This window comes from Ictidomys tridecemlineatus, chromosome 2 (assembly GCF_052094955.1).
Source record: "Ictidomys tridecemlineatus isolate mIctTri1 chromosome 2, mIctTri1.hap1, whole genome shotgun sequence".
NCBI lineage: Eukaryota > Metazoa > Chordata > Mammalia > Rodentia > Sciuridae > Ictidomys > Ictidomys tridecemlineatus.
Window position 1 is genome coordinate 2,439,921 of NC_135478.1, and position 11,961 is coordinate 2,451,881.

General features: G+C 57.9%; 1 long non-coding RNA gene across 1 annotated transcript; it reads right to left on the reverse strand.

Moving 5' to 3' along the window:
* Positions 1-3,063: 3,063 nt before the first annotated feature.
* On the reverse strand, positions 3,064-6,228 carry LOC110598816 (uncharacterized). Its single transcript, XR_013431456.1, has 3 exons — positions 5,934-6,228; positions 5,491-5,651; positions 3,064-4,184 (listed from the first exon to the last, which is right to left on the reverse strand). It is a non-coding gene; the product is annotated as an uncharacterized LOC110598816 (long non-coding RNA).
* Positions 6,229-11,961: the final 5,733 nt, after the last annotated feature.

Genomic DNA, 11,961 nt, shown 5'->3' on the forward strand with positions numbered 1-11,961 from the left:
GAGGATGGAACCCGGGCCGCACGCATGCCAGGCGAGCGTGCTACCGCCTGAGCCCCATCCCCAGCCCTGCATTTTATGTAGAGACAGGGCCTCACTGAGTTGCTTAGCACCTTGCTGTTGCTGAGGCCGCCTTTGAACTTGCCATCCTCCTGTGTCAACCTCCTGAGCCACTGGGATTACAGGCACCAGTGCTTTTGGCTTCATGGTCTTTTTAATCTTCAAAATGCCCAGGGTGTTTTTAAAATATTTTTTAGTTGTCAGTGGGCCTTTATTTGTTTATATGTGGTGCTGAGAATCGAACCCAGGGCCTCCCACATGCCAGGCAAGTGCCCCTACCACGGAGCCCTAACTCCAGCCCCATGCCCAGGGGAGTTTAAAGAATGTCTGCCAACTGACAGGGTGGCACACACCTGGAACCCCAGCTCCTCAGGAAGCTGGGCAGGGAGATGGCAAGGCCCAGGCCAGCCTGGGCAACTTAGGAGGCCCTGTGCCAGCAATAGACAGGGCTGGGGCGTGGAGCACTGGCACGGTCCCTGCTTCAGTCCCTGACACCCCTCCCCCCAACACAGAGACCGTCTCTCAGGTACAACAGAAGCCACCCAGGTGCTGAGGCTGAAGGTGGGAAGGGCGTGAGCCTGGGCCCAGCTCTGAGCCTCTTGCTCTTCCTGCTGAGCACACACATGTGCACACACACCCAAGCTGCTTTTCTTTTCTCGGCCCCCGTTTACCAACGGTGAGTGTCATATCTCCCTCGAGTCCTCGGGAGATGGCAGGTGAACCAGGGGTCAACGGTCCTTAGACGCTGGGCCAGATGGCCTCACGTTTTTGCTCTGGTTTTCAGTGTTCTTTCTTCTCTGACCCCAGGGAAGAGGAGATAAGGGAATTTCCCTGGCTGCTCTATCGGGCACTGCAGAGCTGGGGGACTTAGGCCCCAAGATTTTACAAGAATTCACACCTGGTTTTGGGAATCAGAGGCGACACCCCCAGAGGAAAGTCTGAGAGACAGAGATGGGGGGCAGGGGTTGAGAGAGAGAGAGATCCAGGAAAATTCTAGTACCCAGGGTTTCTGAGCCTGATGGGTCCCTATGACAATTCTAGAACATTCTGTGTAGCCGTTCATCTGCCTGGAAGCCCACACAGTCTACTCTGTCCTGTCGGTCATCTTGGCTCCCTTCAGAGGGAAGATCTGGAGGAAAATGTCCACAGCGCTTTCTTTCTTATTCACTGACCGGGGCACCTCGTGTGGTTAAAGTTCCCCCGATTGATAAAAATAATCAAATAGAATTCCAGAAAATAACGGCAACCAAGAAAGTAAAGCAGAAGATAGGAAAGATGGTCATTAGGGCTTAGGAACATTTAACTTTTAAAATCATTTAATATGTTTGAAAAATCTTATGTAAACTAATCATAATATGATGAGGAAACCGGTAAGATGTTAAACCAAATTAAGGAGAATTTGAAGAACTATCCGTCGACAAACAAGAAACGCAAGAAGGTATTTACAAATAGAAGTAAAATGTGCTGTCCTGAAGGAACGTGGCTTTTCATGAACAAGAACTGGTGGCCATTTCTCTCGGTTTTCTACAACTCGGGGAGTCCAGAAGTGGTTCAAAGATAGCAAAAGGCAGTTTAGGAGGCTGAGGCAGGATGATGTCCAGTTCAAAGCCAGCCTCAGCACAACACAGTGAGACACTGTCTCTAAATAAATATAAAAGTGGGCTGGCGATGTACAGAGGGCCCTCAGGATAGGCCAACATGCAGTTTCTTGCCTTGGAGCACTTTTTTAAATGGACCTCAGAGAGACTGCTTCCCAGGAGATGACCTATGAGCAGAGATCTAAAGAAGACAGCCAGGTGACCACTTAGAAATGAGACACAGCGCAGGCAAAGGCCCTGAGGTGGGCCTGAGCTGCTTACTTACCCGGAGCAGCCCAGAAGCCAGGGGGCTGCAGCCAGCCTCAGGGGTCACCGCGGTGAGTGTTTTGGACTTTAGCTCTTCCACCGAGCCACACCCCCAGCCCTGGACTTCTTCATGCTTAAAGTGCCGTGGCTTCCTCTGTGGAAAGGAGCACGTCTCTGACACCACGGGGATGGAACCTGAGGACCTTTCAGACACACAAGGACACACGGTGTGTGACTCCGTGGACAGGAAACACCCAGGGAAGGAGAGTCCACAGCCTGGAAGTGAACTCCTGGATGCAGGGGGCTGGGGAGCGGACGGGGTGACTACTCATGGGGAAGAGTTTCTCTTAGGGTGATAGAATGTTCTAGATAGAGATGATGCTGGCTCAATTCTGAATATAAGAAATACTACTGAATTGTACATTTTTTTTTGGGGGGGGAGCAGTACTAGGGACTGAACCTAGAGGGTTTGTTTATGTACTTACTTGTGTATTCGCTTTAAAATTTTGAGATAGACCTTGCTAAATTGCCCAGACTGGCCTCAAACCCGTGGCCCTCCTGCCTCTGCCTCCTGAGTCACTGATCCTAGGTGTGTGTCACTAGGCCCAGCCTGGAAAATTCTTAGATGTAGCTCAGTGGTAAAGTGGCCTGGGTACAATTTTCACAATTTTTTTTTTTTTTAACAAACAGATAAACAAAAGAAAGAAACCAAAGATTGAGGTGGGGTGGCTGTATGCTTTTGTCAAACAACTGCTGTGCGCTAGCAGTGCATTTTATCATTGACTTTATGCCCCCATTAAACACACACACCCACACCTGCCCCCTAAAAAAAAAAAAAGAGCCGCTTCACCAAATAGCTACCAAATACCTAAATATATGCATCACCTTTGACTCAGAGATTCTGATCTAGAAATTTATCCAGAGAAGATAATGAAGGATGCACTTCAAGATTCAAATGCATGCCGCGCGTGGTGGCCATGTCTGTGATCCCGGTGACCTGGGAGGCTGAGGCAGGAGGATGGCAAGTTCGAGTCTAACCTCAGCAACTTAACAAGACCCTGCCTCAAAATAAAGAATAAAAGAGCTGTGGACGTAGCTCAGAGGTTAAGAGTTCCTGGGTTTAATCCTTGGTGCCAAAAAGAAAACAAGATTTAGATGCAAAGATGTTCAAAAGGTAGCATTGTTTATTAAAGCAGAACAGAGGCGATGTAATAGGAGTTTGGGTGAATAAATATCCAAGATTGATATTCAAAATATTTAACCACCTGATAAACAAGGGCGTGGAGTGGACGCTGTCCCACAGCCACGAGAGTCTGCTTCTTGTGTGAGCTGGTGGAAGGAGGGAGGCTGTTCAGCTGCAGAAACCATCTTGGAAATGAATGCATGTGAGATGCCAGGTCTGTCCAGTTGAGGAAGGTTGGGCTGGGGTGCAGCTCAGTGGCAGAGCACCTGTTTAGGGAGCTTGAGGCTGGGTTTCTGTCCCAGCACTGGAGAGAGAAAAGAGCATGCCCTGCACCAAACTCCCAGAGAGGCAGATCAGCACAACATCAGGAGAACCTTCTGGAAGACTTCGGGTGGAGTCTGATGGAGTCTCGTTCCAAAGTGCCAACAGCAGCTGACGTGGGCACAGTGGAGCTCGGTGGCGTGCGCCTGTAATCCCAGAGCCTTGGGAGGCTGCAGAGCGAAAGTTCAAAGCCAGCTGCAGCAACTTAGTGAGAACCCTGCCTCAGATAATAATAGAGAGCTGTGGATTTGGCTCAGTGCTTAAGCACCTCTGGCTTCAATCAGTACCAAAAATAAACAAGTAAATACATAAATAAACAGGTGGAAACAAGTCAAACGTCTGTGCACAGATGAGCGGACACACCCGATGCGGTCTGTCCACACACTGGAATATCATGCAGCCTTAAAAAGGAAGGGATCCTGACACCTACAGGAGTGTGGATGGACCTAGTGAAATGAGTCAGAGTACACACCACACGCTGCAGGATCCTCCTGCATGAAGCTCCCGGAGCCCTCAGAGCCACAGAGGCAGGAAATAGGAGGTGGGGCTAGTGTTGAAAGGGGCAGTGTGGGGTGATGGAAAGTTCTGGAGACGGACAGTGGGGACGGGTGCATAACATCAGGAATGCACTTAATACCACTGGGCTGTGCACTGGGAATGGACTACAATGGCTGGGCTGGGTGGCACATGCCTGTTCCAGCACTTGGGAGACGGAGGCAGGAGGATCACTTGAGCCCGGGAGTTCCAGAGCAGCCTGGGTGACATGGCAGAACGCATCTCTGAAAAAGAGAAAAGAACCGAGAGGAGTGGACCCTGGTGCCCACCACGTCCCTCCGTGGTGTTTGCGAGGGCACCCTTACTTTGTGTCGGGAACATTGCAAACCCAAGCTCCAATAACCCTGGATTCACAATGGGTAGAGCTGGCCTGCAGGTGAGCTGGCCTGCAGGGCCGCCTGGGTGCAGCCCCCTCCAGCGCGTCCTTGCAGGCTCACCGCAAAGTCCCCTGGGCTCCCTCTCCAAGGAACTCATAGTTACAGCTGACTTTTTTTTTTTTTTTTTTTTTTTGGTACTGGGGATTGAACCCAGGGGCACCTAACCACCGAGCCACATCCCCAGTCCTTTTTATTTGCTTATTTTGAGACAAAGTCTCACTAGGCTGCTAAGGCTGGCCTTGAACTTGCCATCCTCCTGCCTCAGCCTCCTGAGTCACTGGTATCACAGGCCTGTACCGCCACGCCTGGCTCTGCGGACCGCTAACACTGGAGCAGCCACCAGGGTGGCTAAACTGGGTGTGCAGGTGTGGAAATATTTCAGCACTGGCTGGCAAAGGGCTGCTCGTTGGGGTACCCCACGTGTCCCCAGTCCTGCTGACCCCGAGACAGCCCTGCGCATCACAGGAGGAATATGTTCTGAGCAGCAAACTGGCAGCCCCTGAGTTGACACCCGGGCAGACACCTGGAGGGGCACTGGCACCTGGGGGCTAGGAGCTTACTTTGTATTCACCCAGAAGGTAGCACGGAGAGCTGCTCTGGGCTGGTGCTAGGTCCACCCAAGCTCAGTCTTCCCATCTGTGCAATGGGCCCTTCAGGCTGAAGGGCCCTGCCGTCACCTAGCTCCAGCCCCTCTGCACAGGGGCGCTGGCCTCCTGGGCTGCTTCCTAGGTCCTGTCAGAACCGTGCCATGTGCTCCAACTGAGGGTGAAGGCCTGGCTCAAAGCCCCACTTGCCTACAGCTGTCCATAGTCTGGTCCACTTAGGGCTATGGATTTCATCTGGGGATCAATCCTGACTTCCAGGGGACACAGGCAGTGTCTGGGGACATTCATGGTTATCACATGCTCCTGGCACAGAGTGGATAGAGGCCAGGGGTGCTGCTGAGAACCCTGCAATGCCCAGGGTGCCCACCCAGAGAATGACATGGCCTCACGTCTGTGGGGCCCAGGAGAGAAGTCCTAACTGAAGTCTAACTTCGGTCCTGCATTTCTGCTTGCTTCTTCCCCCTCTGTGCTAGGTGGACAAGACAGGGACCCAGGGGAACTGTTCTGCAGCCAGGGTGCTCTGGGGGGTGGGCGGGCTTGAGCTTTACCTGTCTGGGATCAGTGGAGCCTGGAGAGGGACTCCAGATGAAGGAGGTCAGCCCTCTCCCGCAGCTGCGCAGGGTCACAAGTGGCCCCTGGGCTTCAGGCATGGGCGGTGCGGACGGGGAGAACGTGGCAGCCTTCTGGTGTGGCCAGTCCCGGGTTCTGTCTTTTTTTAAAAATCACCGCAATTTAGAGAGGGACTCCTCCCTCCCTCCCTGCCTCCCGCCGCCTGCCACGTGGGCTCCCCCTGGGGCGCAGGCTTCAGTTTCCCTTTGGTGTGGGGGTCGGGCTGGGGACCCGCGCACCGCACTGGCGGCGGCAGGTGCAGGGCCGGGTGGTCGCGGGGGCCAGCGCCCAGTCCCGGTCCCCTGCAGGTGCGGCTGCTGCGGGCTCCCTTTCCTGACTTCCCTGTTGACAAGGGGTCAAGGTCAAGCCTGCCTTGTGTGACCTTGAGCAGGGGACGCCAACCCCTCCTCACGGTGGCATCCTTTCCTGTTCCTCCCCAAAGCGGGGCTCAGAATCACGCTGCGCGGGGTGGTGGGCGACCTGGGCCCTGTGCGCGGCGGGGACAGCCCTGCCGTGTCCCCGCGGGCGGGGGTGGGGGCGGGGCAAGGGCAGGGGCCGACCCTCGCGGCCAGCGGGGGACCCTTGGCCCAGAAACCCCGGGAAGGAGGCCGCTGCTCCTGCTGCGGAGCGGGCGGGTGAGCACTGCCAGGCTGGAGGCCGCCGCCCGGGGGAGCCCAGCGCACCTGCCCGTTCCCAGGCCCGCGCTTCCGCCGCGACCTGGAGGCTCCCCGCCCCATCCGGGGCTCCCGGCAGGTGGCGGCGGGCTGCCCTGTCCCTCTGCTGGGCGTCCCTGGGCAGGGCCCGACCCCTCACCTCCTGTGCCCAGCACCCGCCGCGGGCGAGGCTGGCCAGGTGTTGGGGACTGTGGCCGAGTCACCGTTGGGAGGTTAGATGGCCAGGCCCGCTGGTGTGTGTCAGACCGTGGGAGGGCGGGGCCTTTAAAATTGGCTCTGTTGAGATAAGTCACCTGTAATACCGCCACCCAGGAGTTCCCTGGTTACACCACGTGTTCACCAAGTTGTGCCCCTCTTACCACTAATTCTAGAACACTCTGTCACCCTAAAGAAGCCCCCCCAGCCCTGCACCCCTGGATCCACGTGTCTCTGGACATCTCCTATTACTGGGTCACACACTGTGGCCTTGTGTGTCTGGCTCTCACTGAGCATGAGGTCCCCAGGTCCATCTATACTGCAGCTGTCACCTCGCTCCTCCTTGTGGCCTAGGACGCTCCAGGTGTGAATGGGCCAGGCTGTGCATACCCTCACTCATCAGGACATGGGGTGACCCCTCTGTGGTGTCCTGAGTCCAGCTGCTGTGAACCAGCGTAGAAGACAGGCGGCACTGCCCAGCACAACTGTGCCCCCCCCCCCCCAGCCAGCTACACCAGGGCCTGGCCTCTTCTGAGGGTGAAAAGCCCACTATGAAAATCGGCACATAAAAATAAAAATGGCGGGCTGGACGGCAGGGCGCTGCTTAGCACAAGATGGCTCTGGGCTCCACCCCAGCACTGCAAAAATAAATAAAGTTAATTTTTTTCCAATTAAAAAACCAGGGTGCAGCTGGGCGCAGTAGTGCATGCCTATAATCTCAGAGACTTGGGAGGCTGAGGCAAGAGGATGGTGACTTCAAAGCCAGCCTAGCCAACGGCAAGGCGCCGAGCAGCTCAGTGCGACCCTGTCTCTAAGTAAAATACAAAATAGGGCTGGGGTGTGGCTCGGTGGTCGAGAACCCCGAGTTCAATCCCTGGTACCAAAACAACAACAACAAAAAAAAAACTGGGGTGCAATGGCACAGGCCTGTAATCCCAGGGATTGAGAGCTGAGGCAAGCAGGTCGCAAGTTCAAGGCTCTGAGTAACTTAGAGGGACCCTGTCCCCACTAGAAAACAGGAAGCCACGTTATTTATTTGTTCTATGTAACAAATCATGTCCCTACGATGCGGAGACAGGAGACAGGGCTCCTGGAGGTGATGTGGTGGGCTCGGCCCGGGGTGGCTCCACTTGCCCCCAACCACCCCTAGGCCCTGTGCTGTCCCCAGCCAGGCTCCTGGGAGCTTGTGGGGGGCAGGGCTGCTGGGAGCCACAGAGGAGCAGGGACAGGGGCAGAAGGGGGCCAGGAGGAGGAGCAGCGAGGGGAGGCAGGTGCACTGCCCTGCTCTGGGGCTCCCTCCCCAACATCGTGCTCTCCGTGGGTGAGCGGCAGCAGCACCTTCACTGGGGGCCACCATGAGAGGGAGGACTCCCTCCTCACCCAGCCTGGCTCTGCAGCCACAGGACGCTGACCCTGAGTCAAGGTCATTTCCCCCTCGCTGCACTCTGGGGGTGTTGGGCATGAGGCAGAGACCCCCTGAAGTCGGGCACCCAGGGAGGCAGGGAGGAGGCGGTGGCTAGGTCCTGAGGGACCAGGTGAAGAGGCTCAGAGGCCAGCACCCGGAATGGACGTTGGCTTCCTGCGTCCTGGGGGTGGGGGCCCAGATAGGGGGGACAGGGTGGCTGAAGCCAGTCAGCAGGGGTCCATTGAGGCCTGAGGGCTCAGTGTGAGAGGAAGGGGGCTCAGGGGCTCTGTATCTCCACTAGCAGGGGCAGGGGCAGGCCAGTGTGGGGAGAATACCCATGGGGTGACAGTTACCGTCCCAGACACCTCCAGCCTTCCTGGCCACTGCCCAGCGACCCCACAGCCAGCAGGGGTGCCCACACTTGCCCCCCTCTTCCCACCTGGAGGGAGGCTGGGGCAACCCTCTGTCCCTCTGGGGCTCTCCACAGGAGGGACAGCTCAACGCTGCCCACAGTGTCCTCTTGACTTTTTGTGGAGCTGGAGGAAACCCAGGGCCTCAGACACGCTCTGCCACTGAGCCACGTCCTCAGCCCCTAGTTCAGGTTTATTTTGAGCCGGTCTCACGAAGTTGCTGAGGCTGGCCTTGAACTTGCGATTCTCCTGCCTCGGACTCCTGAGTCACTGGGATGACAGGCGAGGCCACCAAGCAGGGCCAACATTCAGAGTTCTTCACGAGGAATCCGAGTGGTCAGGCTTCCCCGGGGCCACCACCTATTGCTCCCCCAAAGGCCACAGAGGGTTGACCGGTTGGCGAGTTCCCGCTGGCAACTGCCAAGGAGTGCCCCTGCCCACCCTTCTCTACACCCCCCAGAAATTAAAGGGTGGGTGCTGGGCTGGGCGGGGGCCTCCCAGCCCTCTGGCACACGCCTCTGCCCCAGGCCTAGGGCCTGGCCACGCAAGGCTCCCGGGGACCCACTGCCAGCCCTGCTCAGCAGCTGCTTGGCCTGGGACACTGCCCCCACCCCTGGGATCTGGCCGTCTGGGCTCCGCTCGTCCCCGAGGCTGCGGCGGGCTCTCTCCTCACTTCTGGACCTTGGCACCTCAGCCCAGCTGGGCTTTAGCAGAGGGCCAGTCTCTGGTCTTCTGGGGCCCCGCAGGCGCTGTGGGGGAGCCCCGTGTTTGTGTCCTGGAGTTACATGGACAGCAGGGTCATGGAACCACAAGTCACCTCACCTGGCTGGGGCTCAGGGCCACAGAGATGACATGGGGACAGGAGACCGTCTGGCCCACTTCATGAGGGCACACGGGAAAGGGTGGCTGTGGTCACAGGCCCCAGGGCCAAGGATGGGCTCCTTCCTAGGAGCTGTCTCCCTTAGCCTCCGCACACAGGGTCACCAAGGGGCAGAGGGGCAGGACCTTCCCTCAGGTCACAGGTGGGGACTACCGGGAGCCCCTTGCCCGGAGCCTGAGGCCCAGGTGGTGGCTGTGGTGGGTCCTGCCCTGGCCAGCCCTGTCCCCAAGTGTGCTCTGTGGGCTTCAGGCTGTCGCCTGGGAAGCTGGGCAGAACCCTGAGCTTGGCCCTCAGGCCCCCGGGCCGCATGCCCAGCCTCTCCACTGCCTCCCCACAGCCCAAGCCAGGCCACGTTGCCACAGGGACCACAGAACAGGTCGCACCGGCACAGGGACCCACTGGGCCTGTTGCTCCAGGTGTGCGAGCAGGCACACCTGGTGGCGCGCGGGGGCAGGGCGGCCGGCCAGTTTCGTTTTGAGCTAGGCCTCCTCCTTCCTCACCCTGCGCTGCGGCTGGCTTTCTGGGAAACCCTGTAGCGGCTTCCTCTGAACCCTCTTAACCCGGCCGGAGTCCTCAGTGAGTTCCGGCACCAGGCTTCCTGCCGGAGACACCTCCGCCCCAGGAGACTCAGCCCCGGGGCCTACCCGTCCACCTTCCAGAAGGTTCTGGGGTGCCCCTGCCAGCATCCCCTTCACACTGAGGCCCAGGCTCTGGACTCAGAAGCTTGCTGGCCCTGGTAAGGGCTGTCTCTGATCATGGCCTAGCCCCTTTGGAACTGTGGACTCCGGGCCAGGCTGTCCTCTGGGGAGGTGTCCTGGGCACTGCAGGGTGCTGGACTGTGGCCTCCACCCACACCAGGTTAGGAGCTCTCCCAGTCCTGAGAGCCACCAATGTTCCCGGATGTGGCCAAATGTTGGGGCAGGGGTGGTGGTGGTCAGGATTAGCCCAAGCCCTACCCCTGGGCAAATAACAGCTGGAGTGTCTGGGAGCAGTGGCCCCCGGGGCACCCATGGGCACTGAGAGCAAACATGTTCCACCTCCGCAGCAAAATAAAATGTGAAAAGCACACTAGCAACTTCCCTTCAGCCACAGGTTAAGTGCTGACACTCTGCTCCACCCGGTCACAGAAACACTCCAGGTGAATGCCACCCGTCTGTCTCCCTCTAGTTCCCGGGCAGGGTGCAGCCTGGAGCCTGAGGCGCAGCCAGCTCTACAAACCTGTTTTGTCATTACCTGCCCCGCCCCGGAGCCCCCAGCACTCAGCGCTATTAGGGTCAGAGAAGGAAATGCAGCGGACCCAGGGCCAGGGCTGGTCCCATGTGGAGAATTCCACAGGATGAGCTGGCAGGCGGTTGCCCAGGACCCCGAATTAATAACTAAAACCCTTAGGGCTGGGGTGCAGCGGGGTGGCAGAGCGCCTGCCTAGCATGTGCCAGGTTTCACGTCCCATCCCCAGAATTAGAAAACAGCACTGCGCCTCACTGAGTGGGGACTCAGGCGGGTCCTCTGTGGCCAACGGCCTGGTGGGGGAAGCCAGGAGTGACCTGGCTGGTGTCGCATGTGGCTGGGGAGCATCGAGCGTGCAGGCATGGGAACGGGGTCTGGCCGGCTGCCAGGCAGGCACACTGCCCTCTGGGGTGCTGCTGCCAGGCAGAGCTAGGGAGAACCTGGCAAACGCTCTAAGCCATCTTCCCCCAACCACAGGTCAACCCTGCTCTCCTTGATCTGGGCGTTTCTGCCACTCGCACATGGGGCAGTGCTGCCAGCACACCTCCAGCACATCTACTCGTTTTGTGATGCTGGACATGGAACCCAGGGCCTCAAAGGAACTATCCACTGGGCCACACCCCAACTGGCCTTTTTCCTTGGTCAAAACAAGGAACCCAACACTTTATGAAAAGTCTCCCAGCCACAGGGAGCTCGGGGAACAAGCTGGGAGCGCCCGCGGCCTGCTGCAGTGCCACCTTGCAACTCACGCCCCAAACAACCACTCGACATGATTCACAGAGCCCACCTGCTGCCCAGAGAATCTGTGGCCAGCAGTGGGAGCAAGGGCCAGGCGTCTGGGCCTCCAGCTGTGGAGAAGGGCCGGCCTGGATTAGAGGTGGCCAAGGGTGGGGATGACTGCAGGCAGCGTGGGGAGGCCAGGGGAGACCCTGGAAGCCAGCAGTGGAGGGAAACGGGGAGGCCAGGGTTTGTGTTCTTGGCAGTACCTGGAGCAAACCCAGGGCTGCTCTCCACTGAGCCGCGTCCCCAGCCCCTTTTATTTTTTGAGACAGGGTCTCCTTAAGTTACCAAAGATGGCCTTGGACTTGCAGTCCTGCTTCTGCCTCCCAAAAACCTAAACTCTAAGAGGGTTTGGGCAGAAACCAGCAACGCTGTTTGAATGAGGCACCAACTCATGTCCTCTTTGGTGTCTGCAGAAAAAAAAAAAAAACAATACAGGACTAAAAAGTCTCCCAAGAAAAGATGGTGCTCTGGCCCTCTGCAGCAGCACAGGGCCCGCGGCCCACAGAGAAGTGCGGCCTGTGCGCCGTGCTCAGGAGCATGGAGGGGCTGCTCTGGGCCGCAGCTGCTTCAGAGGCCAGAGGGAGGCCTTGCAAGCAGCCCAGATGCGGCTTCCCTGGGTGAGTGGGCTGAGGTTACGCAGCCTTGAAGGCAGGATGGCTGGGCCTCGGGCCATGCAGGGACCACAGAGGAGGGCCCAACAGGAATGAAGGACGACACGGGAACTGGGACAGGACCTCATCCGCTTTGCTTGTAACCAACTGGGGCTGAGCAGCTGGCGGCCCTCAGGAGAGTGACGTGCCTGGGCACTGGCTTGTGATTCGTGGGGCAGGCACCGG